The sequence below is a fragment of the Mus caroli genome, unplaced genomic scaffold (genome assembly GCF_978045245.1).
Source record: "Mus caroli unplaced genomic scaffold, Mus_caroli_1 scaffold_19, whole genome shotgun sequence".
NCBI lineage: Eukaryota > Metazoa > Chordata > Mammalia > Rodentia > Muridae > Mus > Mus caroli.
The window spans coordinates 64,086,905-64,108,000 of NW_028227274.1; positions in this window are offsets into that span (position 1 = coordinate 64,086,905).

Sequence of the window (21,096 nt, forward strand, 5' to 3'; positions counted from 1 at the left end):
AGTGGAAATTTCTGGTTTCTTTAAAGACTCATTTGTGTCAAGTGATGTTTTTCTGGAAACTGTCTTATGAGAGGATGTTTTGCTAAGAACAGACGCAGGGTGTTTTTCTGGAGACAGCCTGGAAAAGGGGCATGTGACGTTTTGCTAGATCAGATGCTTAAGAGAATACACGATGTTTGGAAAGGATATAATTATAGCCCAATGGATAGTAGATGACACTGGATGGTATTGGTATGCCTTGCCAGTCTTTCCTGGTCATCATTGGGCTTTGCTAACACTGTTCTTCGCTGACAGCGTTGGGTGTTATTGGTTTGCCTTGCCATTCTTTGTTGGTCAATGTTTGTCATGACTTCATAGAGAGAAATGCACCAAAAAGACTTCTGGTGATGTTCGGGCAGCTTCGGGTCACTGGCAGATTCTTGCCGTGTTGAGCCTTGCGGTTTCTTCTGAGTCGACCTGCGGCTGCTGATTCGTGAATGGTGTTTGCAAGCAGCAGCTGCTGCTGCTGATTTTTGTGATCTGAACTGCTGATATCCTGATAATGCAGATTGGATTTGCTCCAAAGAAATATTTCTAAACAGGTCCACAGTCCCCTGCAAACCAGTGACCTCCAGGAGCAAGACTTGGTGCAGCTGATGAGCAGGAGCACGCTGGCGAGGGATGGGGTGACCCTCATTCACATTTCCAAGCAGAGCCTGACAACACAGCATCACCTTCCATATTTTATGTCAGTCCTTTGGCTTTCTCTTCCTTAGAGGAGGAAGGGCTGTGGGAGTGACTCTAAATTCCCCACAAGGCCTCGTGGTCAAGATCACCTGACACTTAGTACCTAGCCAAGATGTGAATGGATTTTGCTTTTTCTGACTTCAAGAGGGACTCATCTAGTGATAGAATAAGAATGTAGAAGACCGGTGAGAGTTTATTGGAAATGACTTTTTCACACTTAGGCTGCAAACAATGATCAAATTCACTGCTCACAGGTGCCCTCATGGAAAGATTGATCTCATTTTATTTTTTAAGTTACATGTATATGTATATGTGTATGTATACATGTGTGTGTGTATGGTATGTGAGTGGGTATGCATGTGCCACAGTGTACTTGTAGAGGTCATATACTTCCTGTGAGAGCTGGGCATTTTCTTCCCCCATGTAGGCTCAGGAGATTAAACTCAGCTCATCAGGTTTAGAGGCTAGCACTTTTACCTGTTGGCTCATCTCCTAGCCCCTAAACTCATAGTTTTATTACTTTTTTGAGATATGGTCACTCTATGTAGCCCTGGCTGCCCTGGAACTTGCTTCGTAGACTCAGTTGGTCTTGAACTCAGAGATCCACCTGTCTCTGCCTCTTGAGTTCTGGGATTAAAGATTTGTGACACCATGCCCAACTTATCTCCTATTTAAGAAATTACATAAACAAGAGTGTAATCTGGGCCTGAGAAACCTGCCCACGTGGCTCACCTGCTGTCGTGACCCAGCTTGTTTCTCCAAAGTTCACACGTTGAAGTTTTAACCCTCAGGAACTCAGACTTTGGTTGTGTTAGACAGGGAGTCACGGAATGTGTATCAGGCAGAGTGGCTCTATTTCAAAAGGCTTGTGTCTTACAAAAGGGGAAGCTTGGGTGCAGGGGCCTGTCTGTACACAGGAGAATGCCTGGTGTCTTAGTCACTTTTCTATTGCTGTGAAGAGACATCATGGCTAGGGCAATGCTTATAAAAGAAGGCATGTAACTGGGGCTGAGTTACAGTTTCAGAGGTGAGTCCATTATCTTTACAGCAAGGATCATGGCAGCAGGTAGGCATAGTGTGGAGCAGAAGGTTAGAGCTATTTCCTGCTTAAGAGCTACTTCCTGTGGGATCCACAGGAAATAGCTCAAAGCCCACCCCCAGTGACACACTTCCTCCAATAAGGCCACACCCCCAATCCTTCTCAAGGAGTGCCACTCTCTGGTGACTAAACATTCAAATATATGAGCCTATTGGGGGCCATTCTTACTTAAACCACCATACCAGAGCTGATTAAAGTAGAAACCAATATAAAATAGTGTCAGCACCCACTCAGGAGCCAGAGGCAGGCCTGGGACCAACTCTTCCCACAATCCCTAGAAGGAACCAGCTCTGCAGATACAACAATCTCAGATTTCTAGTCCCCAGAGCTGTAAGCCACCACATCTGTAACTCAGATCAACCCATTAGTGGTACTGGCGAATTGTAGAGAGAATGAATATCTTGTGTATTGTATGGATGCATCACTGGTCAATTAAAAATCCTGTGGCCTATAGCTTAGGCAGGAAATAGAAGGTGGGACATCTGGGAAAAGGATTCTGGGATAGAGCTAGGCAGGAGATTCACCAGGAAGTTATGACAAGATGGGCGCTTGGTACCTGACACAGGTAGTTTGGTACCTGAACACAGGTAACCAGACACATGGCAAAATGTAGATTAAAATAAATGGGTTATCTTAAGTTATGATTCTAGTCAGAGAAGAGCCTAGCTATATGGCCAAGGAATTTTCTAATATACTTTGAATCTGAATCTTATTTATGGGAGCATGGGGCTGGGAGAAAGAACCAGGGCCCAACTTCTGTAATGAATGAGAAGCCTATCAGAACCATCTCCTTGACCAGAAAGCAAACTAAGGTGGGGTTCCATTGGTCCCCTTCAGAGAGTGAGGTCAAAGTGGCTAATGTTTTCTGGGGAGTGAGGACAGAGCATCAAACAACATTTTGACAGACATCTCTGAGGGATTAGAAGGACTTGAAAGGAGGGAGACAGGTCCACTCAGCCCGAGGGATTCGGTTCCTGTACCTTCTGTTCTCCCAGCACTGGGACATACATGGTGGCTGCAAAGTTTGAAGATATAAGCCAATAGGTGCAGCAGGTATGTGGGCAGTGTCTTCTATATGAAGCACTCCTGAAACACACGCATACTCTAGGTTTCCAGACCAACAAGTCATTGCAATCCGAGTCACAACTGCTTTCTGCCAGCTGGACGTGTTCACTGCTTGCAACAGCTGGTCCGCGTTAACCTGACACTCCACACCAGGCGTGCTCTCCCTTTAACGAACTTCCTGGAGACAAACCGAGTTGGAATGTTGCTGCTCTCTTTGCCAGGTAAATAGATGAAAGGCTGTATTAGTCCAAAGGCGTCCAAGGGGCTAGGAACGTGAGTGAGGGACAACACATTCTTTTACAAATGAAAACAAGGCTAAGCTGGTTAGAGGAAGAGCCACCCCTCTGAGGCCTTGTGTGACTTAGAGCCTTGTTCTAGGGACAGATGCCCTTTCATCATTCAAAGGGAGGTGTCACAAGTCTGTCACAACACATAGCCAGTCTCAGGTAAGGTTGACTGTTAGGATAGAAGAAAAGTATGTTTCTCTCTCACTACTCCCTTCTCTCTCTTCCCCTCCCCTCCCCTCCCCTCCTCTTTTCTTTTTAAGACAGGGACTCCTTGCTATGTAAACCAGGCTCTCTGGAACTCACTCTTTCAGATCTTATTTGACTATAAGATCTCCCTACTTCAGCCTTTTGAATACAGAGATCACAGCTTTGTGACCCATGCCTGGGATAAGTGTTTTCTTAAGGAACCCTACGTCACCAGCAGAGTTCAGAAACAGAGAGCTTAAAATATAGATGGCTGTTTATTTATATACAGCTCATTGGGTAAAAGCAAATCGTTAACATTATCTCCTCAAATAGTTCTGGGGAGCAGAGTATGTGCTGAGGGGGGATATAAACAAACAGATGTTTCCATCTCTGAATTTCATTTAACACTGCCCCTCTGGGAGAGGCTTCTCGATGCATGCAATTTGTTAAGTTTTGATTTTGAATATGTGAACACAGATTTACCAAAAAAAAGCAAATGCAATTAAAATTAATTAAAAAAAAGATTGCCTGTGTATCTAAAATGCACAAACAGTTTCTTATCCCAACATTCTCCTTCCTAGGCTCTTTCCCAGTCAGCCTCTTCCTTCTCTTTGCCCTTCCTGTGTCCAGATGCATCTACTTTCTGGGCTGTGCTAAAGAACGCCAGGCTTCAACTCATCTGGTATCAAATCATTGCTGAACAATGGCCGAAGGCTTAATCCCAAATTAGACGGTGTGATGAATAGGTGAGCGAAGACACAACCATCGCCTGCAGGGTTTATTGAGGCAACACGTAGGCCAAATTACACGAGAATTAATGACGGCAATAAAGAGTTAGCCTTTCCTGACAGGAGGATTTCTCTTTCGTCATGCTTTTCCAGAGGTGAAGTCTCAGCCCTCGCAGTACCTCACACAACAGCAGTGTAGTCTCTGGGCTGTGACTACACTAGAGTCTAATAATGGGATTCAGTTGGATGTTTTGAGCCACACAGCATCAGCTTAACCTGGAGGTGGGGAGGGGGAGGCTGGAGCTGGAGCTGGAGCTCAGCTACTGGGCTGAAAAGGGTATGGTGGAATCCCCATAAAACCTCTGGAATCCAAGCTTGGCAAGCTGGCTTGGTTGACAGTATTTTGTACAGGGTCCCACTTGGAGCTTAGAAATGTCATCCAAGGTCACAAGCTGACAGGGTAAGACCTGGACCAAACACGAGAGGTCACTCCACTGTATCCTACTCCTTGAGCTGGAATATCACTGGGAAAAGCTTGCTTTCTATCAGCTCAGGGTGTGTGTGTGTGTGTGTGTCAGGGTGGGGAGATGGGGGCAGTGGGAATGTTTGGTATACTTTAAAAAAAACCTTTTTATTGATCTTTGTGAATTTCACATTGTGCACCTCAGTCCCGTTCATCCCTTGTCCCTTTGTCTACCTTCCATCCTTCCTCCACCTTCTTCTCAAAAGAAGACAAAACAAAACACAAAAACAACAATGATAACAAAACTACCAAAAAAAAAATCTCAATGTGGAAACTGCAATATGTCATGGTATGTCACACACTAGACCCCTTTGTCCAGCCATCTTTATTTGCAAATGTTCATTGCAATGAGTCCTTGGTCTGGTTCGAGGCCTCTGGCTTTTGCTACACTATCAATACTGGACCCTGGCTGGGATTCCACTCAGATATTTATTATGTTGTTGCCCAGTGTCATGGAGATCCTACAGCTTTGCATCTGTAGGACTGGCCCCTTCATGCTCTCTAGCAGTTCATAGATGGGGGAGACGTTGGGGTGGGCCAACTCAATGCCTGGGTGGTAGTTCAGCTGGTCAGCCTGCCAGTCCCCCACACCCACACCACTGGGGCCGCTCTCCAACTAGCTTACTCAATGCCACTGCTGGTGAGGGGCAGGGCCAGGCCTCCCTCTCAATCTTACACCCTTGGGGCTGGCTCACTTACTTGTACCCATGCCACCAAGGCCAGCTTTATTATGCTACCCTGAGGAGGTACAGGCCACTTTCCTGAGTGCTGCAGCCAGGGAGGGGCAGGGCCAGCTCTGCATTTCTTGGACATCAACATGGACCCAGGCAGCAGCCCAAACCAGGGACATTCTCATGGCCTCTGGTGGTAACATGGATCGGGGACATCAACACAGACCTCTGCTGTGCAGGGCCATGAACCCACATGTGGCCCTCAGTAGCAGCATGGGCTGGGACTTCACCATGACCTCTGGTGGCAGCAGAGGCTACTCACATCAGGCAGTTTCTCACCACCCTTGTGTTTCCAGTTCCTCCTCTCTTCATAGAGTTAAAACTGTTCAGCTTCTTTTTCTCTCCCATCTCTCCAGTACGTACTTTCATGTTGTAGTGGTGCCCACGGGAAGTCATGGAAGGGACCTGGAGGCAGAAACTAAAGCAGACCCCATGGAAGAGTGCTGCTTCCTGGCTTGCTTCTCATGGCTTACTCAGCTATCTTCTTATATGGCTCAGGACCACTTGCCTAGGAGTGACACCGCCCACAGTGGACTGTGCCTTCCCATACCAGTCCTTGTCTTAGTTATGGTTTCTATTGCTGTAATAAAGCACAATGATCAAAAGCATAGCGTGTATGAAAGGGTTTATTTCATCTTACAACTTTCGGGTCACATTCTATCACTGAGGGAAGTCATGGAAGGAACGTAAGACAAGACCCTGGAGGCAAGAAATAACCAGGAGTCGTGGCAGAGCGCTGTTTACTGGCTCGCTTATTCATGGCTTGCTAAATCTACTTTCTTATATATAGGCCATGACCACCTGCCTAGGAGTGACACTGCTTCTGGTGAGCTGGACCCTCTCACATAAGCCACTGATGAAGAATATGTTTCACAGGCTTGCCTACAGGCCAGTCTACCAGAGGCATTTTCTCAATTGGTGGTCCTTCTTCCTAGATGACTTGGGCTGGTGTCAACTTGATCCAAAACTAACCAGCGAGCATAGACATAACTCAGTTTCAAGTTCCACCTTGAAAGGTTTTGCCATTCCTTTTTCCTCTTCCAGGAGACCAGCAGGTCCCTGATAGGAGACAACTCCACAAACTCCACGAAGCCTTCCCATGGTTGAACATATAGCACCAGCAAGACGTGAACTATTGTACAGCACCAACATTTATGACCCTTTTGCTACGACAGCCAACCAGCATCAGCTGACTGATGTACCATCTCTCCTGTCTGCTATCCTTAGCAATAGCATTCTAACCATTTTCACATTGGTTAGAAGATGGCAGAATTATTCCAGTGTTCGTCTTCTGGCACGATGAGATTCGGAGCAAGAGGACAGAACTTCCATTCCAGACAAGAACAAGGGACGTCTCAGGAGACTCCAGTAGAACTTTCTTTCACCATAATGGCTGCCCAGGAAAGATGAAGGAGACCTACATTCTGTTAGAAAAGATGGATGCTAATGGAGGTCGTGGTGCAAATTGATTCCAGGCAGACAGCTAAGGAACATACTGGCCTGCCTGGGCTAAGGGTTGAGATTAATGTGTGTCTCCATAAAGACCCTCTTGGGTTGCCTAATGTTTGTTTCTCTGTGCCCAGTGGCTTGCTCTTCTGCAGTGCTTCAATTATTGGTGATAAGTAACTAAGAAGCCAATAGCCTACCACAGTATGTGCTTGAATTCATTCTTCCTAAAGTTATTTCTTTCTTGACTCAAGAAGAAATAGAAAAGGAAACTGCGTGTTGAATTAGGTGTTTATGTAACTGTCTACTTTCCAGGACAGCGATGTAACTCAGTGATTGGGTTCATCTCTAGAAGGTATGATGATGCTCTGAGTTTGAGCTACAGTAACACACACACACACACACACACACACACACACACACACACACTGAATTGTTTATGGATCTGTCTTAGGTTTTCTATGGCTGTGCTAAAACACCATGACCAAAAGCAACTTGTAGAGGAAAGCATTTATCTCATCTCTCATGCTCTGATCATGGACTTGTCATGAAGGGAAGTCAGAGCAGAAACTCAAGCAGGGCAAGAACCTGGAGGCAGGAGCTGAAGCCGAGGCCATGGAGGAATATTACTAACCGGCTCGCTTTTGATGCCTTGCTCAGCCTGCTTTCTTATTAGAACTCAAGATCACCAGCCTAGGTGGTGCCCGGTCCACAGTGAGCTGGACCCTCTCACACTAATCATCAATCAAGAAAACTTACCACGGGCTTGCCGATAGGCCAATCTAGGGGTGACATTTTTTCAATTAAGATTTCTCTTCCTAAATGATTCTAGCTCATGTCAGGTTGACATAAAGCCAGCCAGCATACGCTCCAATGTACCACTAATTGTCAAACTGTTGTTTGCTTGTTGCTGGAGGGCATAGCTGTGCTGAGAGGACTCAATCTTTCCAGACTGGGGTCTGCTGTGGGCTGGAGAAACACGATCAGACAAGGCACCAGTCCAGCTCTGCCTCTTGTTCTGTACAACAGAAGGAGCCGGCACAGTGGATGCTCGCTTCTGCCCAGAACTGCCTTCAGCCTGCGGGAATGATGGCTCTTTGGGGAATCGATTCTGCTACAGTCCTCCCTCCTGCTCACAGAGCTTTACAAAGGGAGTTCCAGCCTTGGCCACACAGAAGCCACACATACCAAACCAATTAGAACCCGTAAAAGTTCTTAAGTGATGCTTTTCTTTTTAAGGAGTGAAGCCAGAAAGGTGGAGCCCCTGAACTTCTGGCTGCTAGCCACTGGTCCCATGGAGAAACCCAGTGTCACAGATCGAAATAGATGTGTTTGGGACATGAAAGTCAAAGACAGAAGAAGGAATCCTGAGTCCTAAGCATAACCACCCCGTTCTTCTCCTAGAGCAGTGGTTTCAACCTTCCTAATGCTGCAATCCTTTAATACAGTTCTTCATGTTGTAGTGACTCTCCAACTGTAAAGTTATTTAGCTGCTACTTCATAACTGTTATTTTGCTACTGTTTTGAGTCATAGTGTAAATATCAGTTATGAAGGATATCTGATATTTGACCCTGGGCTCACAACACACAAGATGAGAAACACTGCCCTAGACTGTGGTGGGAACCAGAGGATTCTCTCTCCCTTTGTGTTGATCCAGGTACTTGTCACACAAAGATTAGGATAATTCCTAATCTGGATGATTTCCCAAGATGCAAATATGTTCAGCTAGGTGAATGCATGACAAAATTATTGTTAAATGACCCTAAGCTCAGGAATAGGGCTAGTAGAGAGACAGTTGACCCAGAATATATAGCTCTAGCAAAAACAAACAAACAAACAAAGGAACAAACATCATCAATACAGCCAAAGATGGAGAAAAATGGCCCCAGCGAGCATATTTGCTAGTGAGAGAATGAAAAGCCTTGAATCTGGCAGACCATACTCAGACTAGAGTATGAAACCTCAGATGGGAACGGGGCTCCTGCTGCCAAGCCAAAGTGTGTGTGTGTGTGTGTGTGTGTGCGCGTGTGTGCGTGCAAGTATATGTGCATGAACATGTATTGCACATGTGTGAGTGTGTACATGTGTGTACATGCATATGTGTGTGTACATGTGTGTGCACATGCATATCTGTGTGTGTGTGCTTGTGTGTCATGTGTGTGTGAATGTGTGTGTGCGCATAAACGTGTGTTGCATATGTGCAAGTGTGTATATATGTGTGCATGCATATGTGTGTGTGTTTGTGCATGTGAGTTACTTCTCCTGGGAACTTTGAACCCATTACTATTAGTTCATTATAAAGAATAACATTTGCCTCAAAGGACAAGAGGATCGCTATTAATGTAAGAAGATAACTATTTCTCATGGAATCTGTGCAAGGGCAGTGAGCCACTGCTTCACCATCACTGAGTGTAGCTAGGAGGAGAAGGAAAGATTGTCTGGTTCTTGTGAACTGACTACAAAGTGTAGAGGAGGTGGTTCGCTCTTTGTGGAATGAATGGGCATGGATAGTATGGGGTTATGGATGGTATAGGTGTTAAGAGTTCTCCTCCTCCTCCTCCTCTCAGAGACAGGGCTATTCTACGTAGAGCCCTGGCTGTTCTGGGACTCATTAGGAAGACAAGTCTGGGCTCAAACTTAGAGAGATCCACCTGCCTCAGCTTCCCGAGTGCTAGGATTAAAGGGTGTACCACAGTATGTCTGGTTGCAAGGACACTTCTTAAGCCTCCTGGGCTGTCACTCATCAGTAAAAGCTGTTCCTGCAGCACACCCCAGTCAGGATGGGGGTGGGCAGAGGACAGCAGCTCCTGGGACTTGTGCTGGGGAAAACCAGAAGACCATCTGTTAGGTGGCTAGTGACTCTCTCCTGGGCTCATGGGATATTGTTCAATTTTAACAAACACATGGCCCTGATGTGCTGGTACTTCTGGCAAGAACACATTTTGGCAAATAGAAATTTGCTAAAAAAAAAATTAACTCACATTTTGCATTGTGTAGCATCTGTTCCCCAACCCAAGGTACCGGCTCTGAAGTAACTTGGCACTTGTGCATCTTCTCAGGAACCAATTTCTGTGGGTATCCAGACAGGGAGTGCCATAGCCCATCACTTCTGTCTGCTACTGAAGCCAGCATCCTACCCACTTCCATTTTCATGATTCCAAAGAAGACCAACCATTACATCGCATGGATGTTTGGAATTGGTTTCGACTTTCCTGGTAGCCAGTAACAGAAATCGCATCCTGTTGAGCTTAAACCCAAGGTGGACTTCCTTATGGACACCAAGGCACCTTTTCAGAATCCAGGGTAGGAGTGAGTTTGTGCTGGATGACCTAAGGATCATGAAGCACACATGTGGTCAGGGTTCACTCCATCTCCATCTTTGTCCTGTGTGTCCATTCAGGGTCTTTCTCTTGCTTTGTCTCTACAAGCATTGTTTCTTCTCATTTGGAAACATGATTGTAAATAGATAGACTCAGCCACCAAGGGAAAGGCTGCCAGACTCCAAAACAGCTGAAAGATTTACTGTGCAGCTGGGCGTGGTGGCGCACGCCTTTAATCCCAGCACTCGGGAGGCAGAGGCAGGCGGATTTCTGAGTTCGAGGCCAGCCTGGTCTACAAAGTGAGTTCCAGGACAGCCAGGGCTATACAGAGAACAGAGAAACCCTGTCTCGAAAAACCAAAAAAAAAAAAAAAAAAAAAAAAAAAAAAGATTTACTGTGCAAGGTAACATTGTTACCCACTTCTGTCTGGAGTCTTCAAAAGCCGCGAGATAAGCACTACAGACAGCTAGTTGTGGCCAGGCAGTGAGGCCCTGGCTGGCTTCAGGATCCAAGTGTAGTGTGGTGGCTACTCTTGTAGCCATGTCTGGTAAGCAGATGGGCCAGTTATTAAAAAAAGGGCGGGACTGAGGATACAGTCTTAAGGATGTGCATTATACTGTCAGATTGGCCAGCATCCCTGGTCCATCCATGTTCCATTCTGCCTTACTTGCTGAGGGACTGCTCTGTGCTCACTAGCCTCTGTGCATGGTAGTGAGGGAGTGCACTGCACACGGTAGCCATCACCTTCATCAGCAAAGGGGCCACTACTGCAGGAGACCCTCAAGATTGGGCCTGTTGATATTGGTGTTCCCTCATAGAAGGAGGTTATGAAATAGGTCATGGGATCTTCACCTGGAATTTCGTCACTCTCTTCACGACCTTCTGGTCACTTCTATGTGATTCTGCCTTAATTACACATGGCCTCTTTGTCCAGGGAGATGCTAGAGTACACAGCCCATGAAAGGCTGGCTGAAGTGGAGACTGTCTATCTGTGCAGCTACCAGAGAGGGGTAAACCATGCTGGGGTGAGGCTTTCTGGTGCTTTGGCTGCCTTGGTGCTACATGTGGTCCTGCAAGTGGCCCTTCCCCCATGCTTTGTAAATAAGCCCAGAAGCCCATTGTTTTCCCAAGTTGGGCTTTAGGAACAGGCAGCTGCTTGTTTAGATCTTCCCTGTTCCAGGAGGCACTCTCTGCATGCTCCCTCCCCTTTGCTCAACATGCTCTCTAGTCCAACTCTTTCACCAGTTAGGTCTTAGAGGGACAGATACCTGTTGAGTGGGAGGGTCTTGGGAATTCTTCCTGACCTACCCTTTATCACACGTATGGATTCCACCTGTTGTTTCCAGCTTTCTGGGGACCAGGGACGCATCACACTTAACCAGAAACTGCTTTTCTTCTGACTGTGGATTGTTACCTTTATCATCCCTCTGAAGTGACAACGTCTACCTGCATTTTCTGGTTCTTTATTTTGGCATCTATCTTCCCCAACTGGTTTAAGGTAGTCATAATCCAGCCTGACTCCCTCTGGTGCACGAAAGTAGCATCACAGCCGAAGTAGCTCTCACACCTTTTATCCCCTGCCCCTTCCTACTGAGCCATTACATTGCAATCTTCCTGCTCTATTGTCCAAACTTTTCTCTTTCGTGCTGTTATTTTGCCAAGGGTCTCCTTAAAAAGCGGTGCCTGGCACTGGGAAACTTTGCTTTAGGGATCCATTCTCGGCTCTGAGAAGAGGTTCACGACCGACTGCTGATTGTGCAGAGAACACTGCTATTCACGGTTCTCACCTTGTGCCTTTTCCATCCCACTCATGATTACACGCAATTTTCAGTCCGTGAAAATGCCCTGACTGCTATGACTTAGAACTGGGCTCCCTGCATGTCCGCTCAACTTCTTCCTTTCCCAGTTTCTGACTCAGCCTCAGTCCAGGGCGCAGCATCACTTCAGTTAAAGGCAGGAGAAGCCCCATCCTGTGGACTGGTGCCGACTGATCTGGGGCTCAAGTTCTGACTACTGTTTCCTGCCTTAGATCTGAGTTAGCAACTGGTTCCTTAGGTGGGAACCAGTTTAAATTCCTGCTCCCAAATCAATCTCCTAGATCTCTGACAGGCAGATGAATTGCTCCCCTGCTGTACGCGCCTGGTCAACCAGCAACCAGGCCCCCATCACCTTCTTTCATCTTTGTTCTAGCATTGCTTCCTGCTTGGATGCCATACCCCGCCCAAAGCTGTGGTCTCTGGTACGCATCTGCAGTTCTCTCTTCTACCACTAGGGATGCCTATTCTGAACTGCAGTAGTTCCCAAGATCCACGCATAGGGTCTGAAGACTCCAAAAGTGTCCTGCTCCAGCAGGTAGGGTAGATTTATATTCAGATCTAAATCTTCTCCAGTAATATCTATGTTTTCAAAAGCTAAAAATATTAGATGAAATTAAAGAAATAATAATAATAAAAAACGAAAGTGTTTTTAGTACACAGTCTTAGAGCAGTAGTTCTCAACCTTCCTAATGCTGCAACCCTCACCTTGTGGTGGTCCCCAGCCATACTTCACAACTGTAATGTTGCACTATTTTATGACTCCTTATATATATATATATATATAAGTATATATATATATATATATTGTAAGTATATATATACTTATATATATATATAAGTATATATATATATATATATATATATATATATATATATACTTATATATATATATATATATATTGAGATAGAGATTTGCCAAAAGGGTTGCAACCCATAGGTTGAGAACCACTGGGCTAGAGTCTCTTCAATTGATCGTGTTTTATACATGCCTTCACTGTTCCTATACAGGGGAAGAGTCTGTTTTCATATCCCTCGAGCCGAAACTTGATCCCTTATTCTCACGGTACTCTAACTCCTACCCCTGCACCCAGCTTAGTGGAACAGCAATAGCTTTCTATATGTGGTCATAGCCAGTAACAGTCAAATTATCAGAGGCACTTTAAAAGAGCAACTTCATTGACTAGTGTACTGGTTAGTTTTGTGGTGTCAACTTGACACAAGCTGGAGTTATCACCGAGAAAGGAGCCTCCCGTGAGGAAATGCCTCCATGAGATCCAGCGGTAAGTGATCAAGCTGGGAGGGCCCATTGTGGGTGGTGCCATCCCTGGGGCTGGTGGTCCTGGGTTCTGTAAGAAAGCAAGCTGAGCAATTCAGTAAGTAGCATCCTTCCATGGCCTCTGCATTAGCTCCTGCTTCCTGACCTGCTTGAGTTCCAGTCCTGACTTCCTTTGGTGATGAACAGCAATGTGGAAGTGTAAGCTGAATAAACCCTTTCCTCCTCAACTTGCTTCTTGGTTGTGATGTTTTGTGCAGGAATACAAACCCCGACTAAGACAGCTAGTGAGATATCTCAGTGAATAAAATGCTTGTAGTATAAGCCCAATGATGTAAGTCTGATTCCTAGACTCACAGGGTCAGGTGTGGCGGCTCACATCTGTCATCCCGGTACTCCTGCGGCAAGACGGGAGGTGAAGGGAGGGGAATGACACTTCGAGAGTCTCCTGAGCCAGCCAGCCTGGAGCACACTGCCCAGCTGCGACAAAACATATCCTGCCTTGACAGGAGATGGAGAGTGCTGATCTTCCCACGATGTTCTCCACACACTCACTCACCCCTTGAAGTGATAAATCTTCAAGAAGGTTTAAAAAAACAAACTGAGATTACACTTTCAAAGACACTCCCCCACCCCACCCCTACACACATAACGCATTCATACACATGAACACAATATACGAGCAAATGTAATGGTTCTATTGTGTGACTCCACTCACAAACTCAAAAATCTGTGACTCCGCAAACAAACTCACATTTGCTCTGTCATGATGCTCTGAAAATACATCAATAGAACCATCTGACCATGGGCTGACATCTCTGGAACTGGAGCAAAATCAATCTCCTTTCCTTAAGCCATTTTTATGTTAGGCATTTGTCATTGGGATGAAAAACAGGCTACTAGGGCTTCATTTCTCTTAGGTGTCTTAGGGATAGAAACAATGAATCACTATCTCTGTTTAGCCATTTGGTTAGCTGATAGACAGCACCCCAAATGGCTTTGCCATTTTATATTTCCATGTGCAGTGGGCATTTTTCCTGACCCTAGGAGGGCACTCCCCTGCTGTCTCTTTCCTTGATTTCCTCTGGTGAATCTGTCCATGTTAGCATTCATGTTTTGCATGTCTGTAACTCTTAAAAATCCAAGACTCAGTCCTCAGTGCAACAGTCCTGGGGGCAGAGCCTTTGGAGTGATTACATCATAATGGCTCTGTCCTTGTGGATGTGATCGGTGTCCTGACAGGACGGGAGGGAGCCTGCATATTCCATTTTGCTCTCAAAAGTCAATCTTTCCCTCTCACCTTGTAGTGGTCTTGGAAGCACAGAGAACCTGGTTCAGTCCCTCTCTCTGCTGGTGTCTTCATTCGAGACTTCTAAGCTACAGGTGGTTCCATTTTCTTGGCCAGACCCACCTGGAACCTCTCTTCAGTCTAGCTTGAGTGGGGTGCTTTGCTTATGGTCGTCTGTCACATGCTTGTAGCATTCTTACTGAGCTTTGGCAGATTTTCTGGAGTAGATGTTTTTCTTCACTCACTGTGGTCTTTGACAATTCACAGAGACTCTAGTCAGTCATTTAAAATACATCTCATCGGTTTTGCTTTTCTTACTAGGAACTGGACTCCAGACCTCCATATGCTACCGTCTATGCTCTTACACTCCTAGTAAAGACCACAGTCTCAGGGTTTCTCATGACAAGAAATGCAACCCATGGGAAAGTAATGGCTTTTTTGTTTTAGTCCCCAGAAGCTTTGGTTTGAAAAGCAGGCGCCCAGGAACCTTGCCTGCTGTCTCTGCCTGTGTTTCCATTTCCTCCAGACTCACTAGACCGCACTAAACATTGTGCACATGTGTGTGTATGCATGCGCATTTAAGACATTGCACTTTTGATGTAATTTTTTGTTTGTCTTCAGTACTCCTTGGTTTATAAGATTTTCATTTTTAAAGTTGGTATTGGAGTCTAATGCCAAATGGCTTACCATTGGGTATTTTACCACTGGACTCAAACCCATATTCATAGGCTTTTAGAGGGCCAGGGCCATGGAAGGAGTTACAGAGACAAAGTTCGGAGCTGAGACAGAAGGAAGGACCATCCAGAGACTGCACCACCTGGGGAATCCATCCCATATACAACCACCAAACCCAGACACTATTGCAGATGCCAGAAAGATTTTGCTGACAGGACCCTGATATAGCTCTCTCTTGTGAGGCTATGCCAGTGCCTGGCAAATACAGAAGTGGATGCTCACAGTCGTCTATTGGATGGAACACAGGGTCCCTAATGAAGGAGCTAGAGAAAGTACTCAAGAGCTGAAGGGATCTGCAACCCTCTAGGAGGAACAACAATATGAACTAACCAGTACTCCACAGAACTGTTTCTCTAGTTGCATATGCAGCAGAGGATGGCCTAGTCAGCCATCAGTGGGAAGAGAGGCCCTTGGTCTTGCGAAGATCATATGCCCCAGTACAGGGGAATGCCGGGGCTGGGGCCATGAAGCAGGAGTGGGTGGGTTGGGGAGCAGGGCGGGGGGGTATAGGGGGCTTTGGGGATAGCACTTGAAATGTAAATGAAGAAAATATCTAATAAATAAAAGAAAAAAAGAAAGAAACTGTAACCTCTGGAGCTTTCTATAATCTTGTCCTTTGAATAAATAACTGAATAAATTCTGTAAATGACATCTTATTGTCCCTACCTCCCTTCCATCATCTTCATTTTGGAGCATGTAATTTCATCAAAATGCACCGTTCCATCTGATTTCCAATCCACGAGCAATGACTTCGTCCCGTTCGTATGACTTTCCCATCCTTTGTAGATGGCTCCTACGCTGCATCTTCACACTCTAAGGCTCTTTTCCATCTCAGGGCTTTTGTGATTGCTGATCCCCATGCTCAGAAGGTCTTCTCTTAGGGCACAGAATACCAGTCTCTCATCAGTTATAACATTTGAGAGAGTCAAAATGATTTTTTGTTATTATTATATTATTTTGCTTGCTTACTGTCTTCCTACTAGAATTAAACATCATGCAAGCACCCAAATTGCTGAATCCTCAGATTCTAGAACAATTTGAGTGGTGAGGGCACACCTCTATGTTGGGCTTTTTTTTTTTAAAAAAGATTTATTTATTTATGTAAATACATTGTTGCTCTCTTTAGACACACCAGAAGAGGGCATCGGATCCCAATACAAATGGTTGTGAGCCACCATGTGCTGCTAGGAATTGAACTCAGGACCTCTGGAAGAGCAGTCAGCTCTTAACCATTGAGCCATCTCTCCAGCCCCATGTCTGACTCTCTTAATACTGTTATTTGAACCCACTGAAACACTGTCCTAATATTGTCAGCTATACAATATTGTTTCTTTGGGAACACTGGAGTCTTGTGAGGTCTGAGACTCAGGTGGTGAATTTTTGATTTCTAAGGTCAAAGGTGCCATTCAGATGTAAGATTAAAGGGAAGTGGATGAAAAAAAAATACCTAGAATATTCCATTCAAAGCTCTTGTAGTTAAGTCACAAGGAGAGGGGTTGGAGGGACCAGGGAAGGTTACAAGCGCTGTCCTGGCATTCCAGCTGAGCCCCAAAGGTGGAACAAGCTATAAAATACCCGTCCTTTCTCAGACTAATGATTATTTCATGAAAGCGCATCATTCCGACCTGAGTGTGCCCACTGTTCAGCTAGTGTCCCCGAGCACAACAGTGGAGGACAGTATGATATAGCTGGGGTTTGGAAGCTGTCCAAGAAAGTGGCAGACAGAATGGGTCTACTCAAAGAAAGCCAGGGTTTCAGGCAAAGTCACCAGTGATTCTTGTGGGTAGGAGGACCAGATGCCCCAACAGGACTCTAGACACTCCAGAGAGGTAGCAAGGACATAATCCAGTGATTCAGACTCCCGGGGATGAAGTTAAACAGGTTACCCTTCAAAGGACCAGTGGGCACAGCGGAGGCGGATCAGAAGTGCAAATCTGGTACAAAGGGCTCCTGCCCTGGTGCCCTGCCACATCCCTGAACCTCTCTGTCACCTGGGAGAGAGGGCAGGGACAGGAGGAAACTTTAGTGTCATCCCACATGAACCCAGTGTTAGAACTGGCACTCAACTGCACTTGACTGCAGCTACGCAGCCAGCCGACTTGAAGACTCAACTCAGCTACAGGGAATGATGCTAACCTTTGCGTTGGTGGGAGGCCGTGGTTGTGAAACTTGGCCAGAGAGCCTTTGAGACTACAAACTTCTCTCTATAGATAAAGAAACTGAGGCTTAAGTGATAAGGTGGGTAGCTCGAGGCGACTCAAATCTGTATCACATGGGAGGGGACAACGTACGTGTAATATGCCTTGCTCCCTGAGATGCCGCCTTCTAATATCAATCAAATTCATGCAGGAAGTGCTGAGAATCATCAGTGTATCAAGTGTAAGAAAATGCCACGTTGGCATCTTAAAACCGTACACACACACACACACACACACACACACACACACACACACACACCAGAGTATGGCCTTGCAGCAAAAGCTTTTAATCCTAGCACTCAAGGGGCAGAGGCAGGTGGAGCTCCAACCTTGTCTACACAGTGGGTTCCAGGACAGCCAATGCTACAATGTGAGACACTGTGTTTTTTTTAAAGGCATTTTAGGCTTTGATGCCAAGTTGGAAGAGCTTTAGGCCGTTTTATGACCATGAAGTAGCATGGGTCTTTTGTTATTGAATGCCATTTTCTATTCTACACTCACCCCTTGCTACTTCTAACACCTTAAAAAAAAAGTAGTAAAACTCCTTGTAGCAACTCCAAGACAAGATGAGAGGTAATCAGAGCAGTTGGCTGGGGAAGGAGACAGTGGTAATTTGAGTAATGGCTCACTTTGACAAGAACACTTAGGCAGCAGGGTGAAGAGGGGCAGGGGAGGAGGGAGAGGCAGCCCGAATCACTTCTCCCCCTGGTATGACATCTTGGATATCCGTGTATGTCTTCTGGGGCTTATCCTTCTTTAGCAGTAGAAGATGGAGAAGGCAGAGGATGACTCAGAAGGCTGGTGTCTGGCATCATTAGCCAGGTGCCTCTGACTCAGACCTGAGATGACCAACTCCATCCTACTCATTGCTCCGGTCTTTCCACTCAGGCTGACTAACACCCCAGTCACTCATTAGCTGCCATCAGATTAGTGCTCCTTTAAGAATGGATCTCACCTTTCTCCATCAGGCACCAGCAGATCAGGACCCAGAGTTTCTGTTGCTGCTTGCGACCTTCAGCTGCTTCTGCTTCTGCCATTCTCGGTGTGCAGGTGCCAACTTGAACCTGACAACTGGAAGAGGACACTGCCCCCTCACCTCACCCACCCACTGTGTCTACTTAAGTGGTCCCTTGAGTCCCAAAGGGAATAAGAACCGAGAGGGGAGTAGATTAACAGTCAACTTGGATTTGAGTTCAAGTTCTAGCTTTGCTATCTCATAGCCTGCTATGTTGGGGAGGTTGTTGTGAACTCAAAATTATCTGTTATTTAAGATAAATGTATTTTATAAGAATAAAATCGATACTAAATAGAAAGGCACACTTGACTGATACAGAATTGCCCTGCTCAAAAAGCCCACAGGGAGGCGCTCAAGGGTTCTAAACTAGAGGATGTACCTTGATTAAGCCCTACCTACTTACTCTAGTGCTGTGTATGGCAATCATGGCTGCATGCTAGCGATCTGATTGGTTCTGAGAGCTGCCGTTTATCTTTGAATTCTTAGCAGATCATTTAATGCATTAAGGAGAGCTAAACAGCTGTGAGTGAGAGGTTTTTTTTTTTTTTCCTTTTTCTTTTTTTTTTTTTTTTTGAGAGTTCTTTAAGTAATTTCATTTCTGACTATCTCATCTGAGGGGGTCAGGGAATTATTAAAAAAGGGTATGTGGTGTCAGCCTATGTTTGTGGTGTTTAAATGCATGTGCCTATTTCCCCACAGAAAAAAAAGGAGAAATAAATAATATTGTGTTTCAGTTTAAAACCATCAAGTAGCAAGAGGGTATGTGGTGCCTGCTACCTGGCAGAAAACTCAAGAGGTGTGGGTTGTTCTGATGAAACACTCTGAGAGCAAACAGGGGAGGAAAGGATGTATTTGGCTTATTTTTTCAGGTCACAATCCATCATTGGCAAAAGTTATGACAGGATCTGAAGCAGAAGTCATGAAGGAATTCTTCTTGCTGACTTACAGGTTAATGCTCAGCTGGCTTTTACATACAGACAGGACCACCTGTCAGGAATGGTGCCACCCACAGTAGGCAGGGCCCTCTAGCATCAGTTATCCAGCAAGACAATCTCTCACAGACACACCAACAGACGAACCCGATTCTCTTAAATTTACTATTATTTCTTGAGATTTATTTTATGTGTATGGGTGTTTTGCCTGCATATATGACTAAGCACTACAGTGTGTGCCGGATGCCCATGGAAGCCAGGAGAGAACATCAGATTCCCTGACACTGGAGTTAGAGATGGTTGTTCACCACTATGTGCTGGGAACTGAACCCAGGTCCTCTGCGAAAGCAGCCAGTGCTTTCAACTATTGAGACATCTCTTTTGGCCCAGAAACTTGATTATCTTTGATGCCTCAACTAAGACTTTTTTCTTCCAGGAGATTCTAGGTTGTGTTGGGCTGAGGTTGTCAAACAGGACAGGTAGAGAGAGGAGACTGCCCACTGGGGTGCCAGTGTGACTCACCAAGAAGCCAGTTGCGGTACTGATAAAATTCAGTGCAGGCAGTCTATGGAATCATTATGCCATTATAACTTGCCTGGTGTGAGCAGGACACAGACTTCTGCCTGCCACTGGTTCTATACCACAGGAACAAAAACTAAACAAGTTCTCACTAAAAGGAGAGGAATCGCTTTCATCCTTCTGCTGGTGGCTGCACTGTGCCAGCTAGCAAAGGAGAAACGTTCCCAGGGCTCAGATCTTTATCACGCAGCAGGGCAAGTAAGAGTAGATTTGGAAAGATGACATAAACTGATAACAGGCCCAAGTCACTGGTTTACCTCCTTGGGCTCAGAGTGTTTACACTTGAACGTTTAGACAAAAATTGGGCAACCTTGCACTTCTAAATAAGAAGACACAACTGGGCTTTGCCTGAGGGCTGTTCCTACTTCCTCCCAAATGAGGACACTTACAGTGTGTGGGTGCACACATGTGTCTGTATGTGTGGGTTGTGGTAAGCATTTACTGAAAGCAGCAGACAGATTGAAAGCAAACTTAAACAAGAAATATCCCGTACATGGTGGAAGCAACCTGTAGACACAGGCTGGTAACATCGGTTTGCGCTTTTGACTGCTCTTCGGGGTCAGCTGAGGGTCAGTAAAGTTAACTTTTTCCCTTGTTAAAGATTCCTGTAAAAATAAATATAGAGCAACACTCGCTTTCAGGGTCAGTCAACGGGGTCAGGCATCAGACACATACAAAAGGCCAACAGCAGGCAGGCCACAGAGCACAAACTACAGCCAGAAGGAAGGCAGAGGAAGAGAAGTGGAGAATTCAAATTTGGGTTCATTCTTGGCCTAAACTACTGTAAGAGGGAGTCTTCTTCTTCATTCCATAATGTGACATTGACACCCTGTAATTTCAGTTAATCTTTTCTTTTGATCACAGACGAATTAAAAGGCACCCCAGATGCCTTCATACATAGTCATCTTTAGTCCCATTATGCAGCAGCAATCCCGGATTTTCTGTTGGTAATCAGAGCCAATTATTCCAGCCATTTTGATACGTTCTAGTTTGGAGGTAGAAGGAACAACAGGAACTAGACGGCTACTTCATCTTCTGTGTGCTCTTTGGAAGCATTCCTCTTTGAGGGACAAGATCTCCAAACAGTGGAGCTTGAGCTATCAGAACAAGAAGCAAAACTACTGAGAGTACATTATTGGGTTTAAGG